At 43.2% G+C, this 6,000-nt stretch overlaps 2 protein-coding genes across 2 annotated transcripts in view; both read left to right on the forward strand.

The window, feature by feature from the left end:
- Nucleotides 1-6,000, forward strand: part of srcin1b (SRC kinase signaling inhibitor 1b) — a 183,511-nt gene that overhangs the window by 141,498 nt on the left and 36,013 nt on the right. The gene's annotated exons all lie outside the window — the stretch shown is intronic.
- Nucleotides 1-6,000, forward strand: part of plaub (plasminogen activator, urokinase b) — a 396,726-nt gene that overhangs the window by 20,935 nt on the left and 369,791 nt on the right. The gene's annotated exons all lie outside the window — the stretch shown is intronic.

The raw sequence follows: 6,000 nt of genomic DNA on the forward strand, positions 1-6,000 counted from the left end.
AGCCGGACATAATTGGTGTCACTGCAAACTCTGAATCCATTGCAATGGTTCAGCATATTTACTTATATATAAACGGAAGTCGGAAACGGAAATTCGCCTCCTCCGCCCAAATCAAACAGGAATGCCAAAAAATCGGGGGTCTGCCCCCAGAGGCTGTATCGCCATCTGCCCGAAGTCAGACGCCGAATACAGCTGATGGGTTCCGAGAATGCTCCTATGTAGATACCTTTAAGTAAAGTGTTACCCAAAGTTCTTCACAAAAATTGAATGTAAACTCCAAGATTTTGATTCACTCTCTGACCAGACTAAAATACAGCATCTGCTTGGACAAAACAGTGTCAGCGTCATAGATGCAGGAAGATATGTCAGAGACAACCGATACAACAACATATAGTTCATCTTAATAAAATCACACTCTGCCTTTTTATTTACTGTTTCACTTAATACGATTTTTTCCCTTTAAAATGAATGTCTATGCCAATCAGAGTCTGGAGCGTGTTCAAGCACACCACTGTCAGTGGCACCGATGCTATCCATGACGTCACCGAGTCAGTGGTAGATTTAGTCTGTGAAACAACAGCAGCAGCTCTCCCCAGAACTACAGTGAAATCGTACCACAACAGCAAAACCAAAACCATTGATCACCAGAATCATCCAGGGAGCCATAAACACACACGCTGCAGCCAGTCTGGAAACATGGTGAATTATAAAGCAGCAGCCAACGTTGTAGGACGAGGACTAAACTACAGAGCACGAGTCAAAGACGCTGACGAGATCGTATTTCACTGGAGTTTCACTTTGATTCCATGTGAAATAAATAATTGATTGATTGTTTTTTCTCCGCCATCTCTCTCTCTCTCTCTGCCCTCTGAGCAGCAGCTCTGACTTGTTCTTTGGAGGCAGAGTATTTAATTAGCAAATAAAATCACAAAATTGCCCCCGAAAAACCCAACAACCGGCAATGCATTCAGCCAAACGCCACCAGTGGATACGTGCGTCTAATTGCTCAACCTGAACTCACTGTATTCTGCTATAACACAAGCACTATCACCAGAATGTGCAGGTGGAAGCAACACTGTTCTGAGATGTAAGAGCTGTTACATGAATTTAGAAACTGCTTTTTTATCCTCCTCCATCTTTGTACCTGTGACATCCCTCCTGTTCAGTCGCTGAGCTCTCATTGATGAGCAACAATAGGATTTATCTTAATTCATCTGTCAGCTGCTCGCAAATTAAACGTAGCATCAGCCTGATTAGCATGATTACGCATGCTATATGCATTTCAGACAGACAGACAGACAGACAGACAGACAGGGTGCCTGATGTCATTCAGTTCTGCAGTGTGAGTGTTTTCTGCACGAGACCTCGCATTTTATTGCCGCCTAATTACAGCGTGATTATGTAAATGTGGAAGCGGTAATTTAAAGTGTTAGAGAATGCTGCTTTTATAGAATAAAATAAATTATAAACTAGATCAATTACATTACAGAGGAGCAGACATATGCAGTGCACCAAATGAATTTGCATGTTAAGCAGCTGAGTTGAAGCGGGTGTTGTTCGACAGCAGGACATTTTTGACACGTTTTTTCGTTGCTGTCACTCAAACACCCCGAGGCCTTTTGTTTACATGCCGCTATGCTTGTATGTGTGTGTGTGTGTGTGTGTGTGTGTGTGTGTGTGGGATTGCTTTTCTGCCTGCCGATTTGCATGATTCGCAGCTGCCCGCTAATGTTTTGGAGGTCAGCCGTTTGTCTCTCCCATGAGGGTCGGTCGTTGTGTTCAGGTTGTGCTCGGCTCTGAAACCTTCCTGGCGTTTTACAGCCTTATCAAACCAGCAGGCTTACCTTGAGTTTTATGTGTCTGAGGTACATTGCAGCTTCTGGCATTACCAAGGTGAGTGACTAGGACGTGTGTGTGTGTGTGTGTGTGTGTGTGTGTGTGTGTGTGTGTGTGTGTGTGTGTGTGTGTGTGTGAGAGAGCTTATTGAGCCCCAGCCAGCAGGGCCAAGATTATTCCCTGATTGCAGCCCACAAAGCATGACCAGGATTACTGAAGTCCATCCCAGCCTCAGTCTGGAGGACACACTGTGGTTAAGGATGAGATTGATTGGCAGATTTTCCTCAGCGGGAAGAAAAGGACAGTTTTGAAGCGCACCACGGGACAAACCTTTTGGTAGCGTACCTGCGATAGACGCCTTGTGACTTCAGGGGGTCTTGGAGGTGCAATAAAGTGTCTGTGTGTCTCCAGTTAAAGGACGGTGTCGATGCGAGTCCGTTGCTAAGCTACAAGATGGAAGATGATGGCACTAGAGTCATTAGTCTGCTGCGAGGCTGTCCACAGGGTGTTGTTGTAAGAGGCCTGAGGGTTATTATGTGGAAATATTGGTTTTTCAATTTGCATCGTCTCCAGGAGATAGCTTTGTGCGTCATAAGCAATTACAGTGTTGTCTTCCTTTGTGTTTGCTTGCTGTATCTATTACTCTTGGCTGGAACCCTCCAACACGGGATTTCACTCACACTCTGCGTCCTGCTCTGCTTTGTTTTGCCTTTCTCGCTGACATTTTGGGATTGATGCCAAAAGATAATCCTTCATGCTCAATCCATCAATAAGCTATCAAGTGCAACTCAGAACGCACTTAAGGGGGCAATTTGGAGTCTTTCCTGTCAATCTTCAAACTGCATCTATGAATTACTGTAAAATGTTACAGGAAACTGCATCTTAAAGATTTTTTTAACTGACTAGTTGCCAGGCCATGTTTCACTACATGTACAGTGTCATTAAGGTCCATATTCACCAAGCAACTCAGAGTCACTTCTACTGTAGGAACTGCAATGAGACTAAAAACCCTTCCAGTGAGTGGTGTTGCTGTTACGACACACTCAGCTGTAAGGTTGGTGCCAGTGTAAAAATCTCTAAACTGGAACAGACACTCTGAGTGGAACGTCATGAGACTGAGGCATGGATGTATTAAGAGACTTGGATACAGAGATGGAGGCAGGTCCCCATTCAATACTATCAAAGTTGGTCAGTGGCACATGAAGTCAAAAAAAGCTTGATTACGGCGGTATGAAGTTGCCCTGATCGTCCACATGGTGCAGCCCATACAGAAGGTGCACCAGAGACTTCAGCGGCCAAGCAGCTAACTTGTATTAGCCCTTCGCTAACTTAAATAGCAATTGAATAATTCAATCGTGCAGCTCTTCAAGACTTTCAAAATGTCATTGGACGAAATGGATCAAATCATCGGGCTTGTGACGCCCAAAAACATTTATCCACTGATTTGATGGTAAAATGTCTTGTTGGGCCTGATGGCGTCATGTGACGGACCTGGAAGTTGGAATTCTATGGTCAAATTGGCTTTAAAGGGATAGTGCACCCAGAAATGAAAATTCAGCCATTATCTACTCACCCATATGCCGAGGGAGGCTCAGGTGAAGTTTTAGAGTCCTCACATCACTTGCAGAGATCCAAGGGGAGAGGAGGTAGCAACACAACTCCACCTAATGGAGGCTGACGGCGCCCCAGATTCAAACGTCCAAAAACACATAATTGAAACCACAAAATATCTCCATACTGCTCGTCCGTAGTGATCCAAGTGTCCTGAAGCCCCGACATAAAAAGTTGTTTGGAAAAACCTCATTTGAACTCTGTTTTTAGCCTCATTGTAGCCTGTAGCTCTGACTGCCTCTCTGGGCACTGAGCGCTTGTGCGAGAGTGTGAGACATGGGCACCGCCTTCATGTGTGTTCACGTGCTTTCGCTGGTCTCGGACACAAGCGCACACACGTGAGCGCGGTGCCCAGAGAGGCAGTCATATGTAGGCGTCATATGTAGATGCAAATAATAAAGCTGATTGAATATATATATGAAAAACAATATGATGCCAGTAAGATCTTAATGATTTTTACCAATAATCCCTTTGCATTAGGCTTTAAACACTGACATGCTAAATGGAAGATAATTTGACTTCATCACATCGTAGACAGCTGTGGCTCCGGAGCTAGAGCGGGTGACGAGTCTGTCACTAATCAGATAGTTTGATCGAATGGTTCAGAGTCTGTATGTCCAGTTATCCCTGGGCAAGATACTGAAGTGTTAACTGAGTAGCATGTGGCACCTTGTATGGTAGCTGAGGCCACCAGTGTGTGAAGGTGTAAATAAGTGAAATGTGTAAATGGGTGAAGGTGACATGTGAAGCACTTTGAGTGGTCGGGAGACTAGATAGGAGCAGTACAAGTCCAGGTCCATTTACCTTCATCAATCGTGCAGTTACAGTGTCTATGTCAGCACCATTAGTATTGTAAAATTATTTGCATGTAAACCTGCTGAGTGGACTCTTAACCCATTAAACTTGCTAATTTCCCATTTCATTACACTTCCTTTCAGTCATGTGCTCTCACAGGTCGAGGAAATGTCTCATCTAGTAGTTATCAGATAAACAGGAGCCAAAAAACAATCAGAGTTTGATTTTGTTACTGCCAAACTTATTGATCTTTTACTGAGCTCAGTGTCATCAACAAATATCTCTCCTGCCACCGAATTTATAAATAGGCAGAAACATATTTTAAGGTAAAGAGTCACTTCAGTATTTTTTATCCTGGACCCTCCTCTCAGCTATTTTTTAAACTGGTCCAGTACTGAGCAAGAGGGCTGCAGCCAGCAGTGGCAAACAAGGCTGCAACGTTACCACATTTATGCACCATCAACATACGTCCCCTAAAGTGCTCATTTTTGCCACTGACAGGCTCAGATTGTTACTGTAAGTGTTATAGAGAGGATCCCTACACAGATAGACCTTTTTGTTAAATAGCAAGATCTTTTTTTTTAACCAGAAGCAGCCCCGAAATCTCTACTGCCAAACCCACCAGACTCCATTTAAATAAACAGTCATTTTAGCGTGTATATAGCCAGCATCATTTCACATCTAAGTGGGTGTATTGAGGGTTTATTTCAACCAAACCATCATTTACTGTCTGTGATATGGCGTTTGATCTCATCCTCGTCTTGGAAGGTTAGGAGCTTCCGGACCTCATTGTTTTCCCAATTTGTGGACATTTTCAGCCACTGTTCTTCTTTGAGTTAGCTGCTAACTGCTAACAGGTACTTTTTAAATCTCCCGCATATGCGTTGCACACGTAACACGTTGTCAGAACATCACACCCATCTCATCCATGGTCCCATCCTGCTGTCCCGTTTACAGACATTGTTTCGGCGCTGTTACTTCCTCTGATGCCAGCTTAAAGGTGAGACAACTCTGTCCGCCCATTCTGCCATTGTACCTTTGATACAGAACACCGTGGTGGCATAATGACATGAAAATTCAGCCTTGAAGCCTGATTGTAGAAGTTGTCGAATATTTTTTTGGCTTTTGTCCGTACATACATTTTTAGTATTGATCCTACGCAGTGTTTTATACGCAGGGTTTATTTCAACCAAACCAGAGTTGGTGATTGTTGTAACGGTTGAAAGACAAACCAAGACAGGTTTTGTGAGTTTTTATTTGTTTCTGTAGACTTTTAATGAAGTGTGTTTTACGCTGATAAAATTACCGTTTTTTTTTTAAACAGAGTCTGGTGGGTTGGCGAGAGCCTTTTCAGGACGGTTCCTGGTTAAACAAAAAGGATCTTACTCTTGAACACAAAGCTCTATCTCTGTAGGCATCCTTTCATAATGTCGTCCGACACTTACAATACCAATCCGAGCCTGTCAGGGCAAAAACACTGTTAGTGTATGTAATTTGACAGTTGAAACATGCCCTGAGTGTTAACATTGCAGTCTGTTTCACCACTGCTGTCTGTATCCCTCTCACTCTGTACTGGACTAATTACAAAAACTGGTGTTTCCATCAGACACAAAAACATGTGACAACAGGGTCCAGGCTAAAAGAGTTGCAAACTTTTCATTTAAGAAGGTTGCTACAATTCCTTTGCTCCTCATCCTAAAACTTAAACATAATATATATATATATATGTATATATCCTTTGTCCAGTTGGACTGATTT

The sequence above is a fragment of the Epinephelus moara genome, chromosome 13, assembly GCF_006386435.1.
Source record: "Epinephelus moara isolate mb chromosome 13, YSFRI_EMoa_1.0, whole genome shotgun sequence".
NCBI classification, from domain to species: domain Eukaryota; kingdom Metazoa; phylum Chordata; class Actinopteri; order Perciformes; family Serranidae; genus Epinephelus; species Epinephelus moara.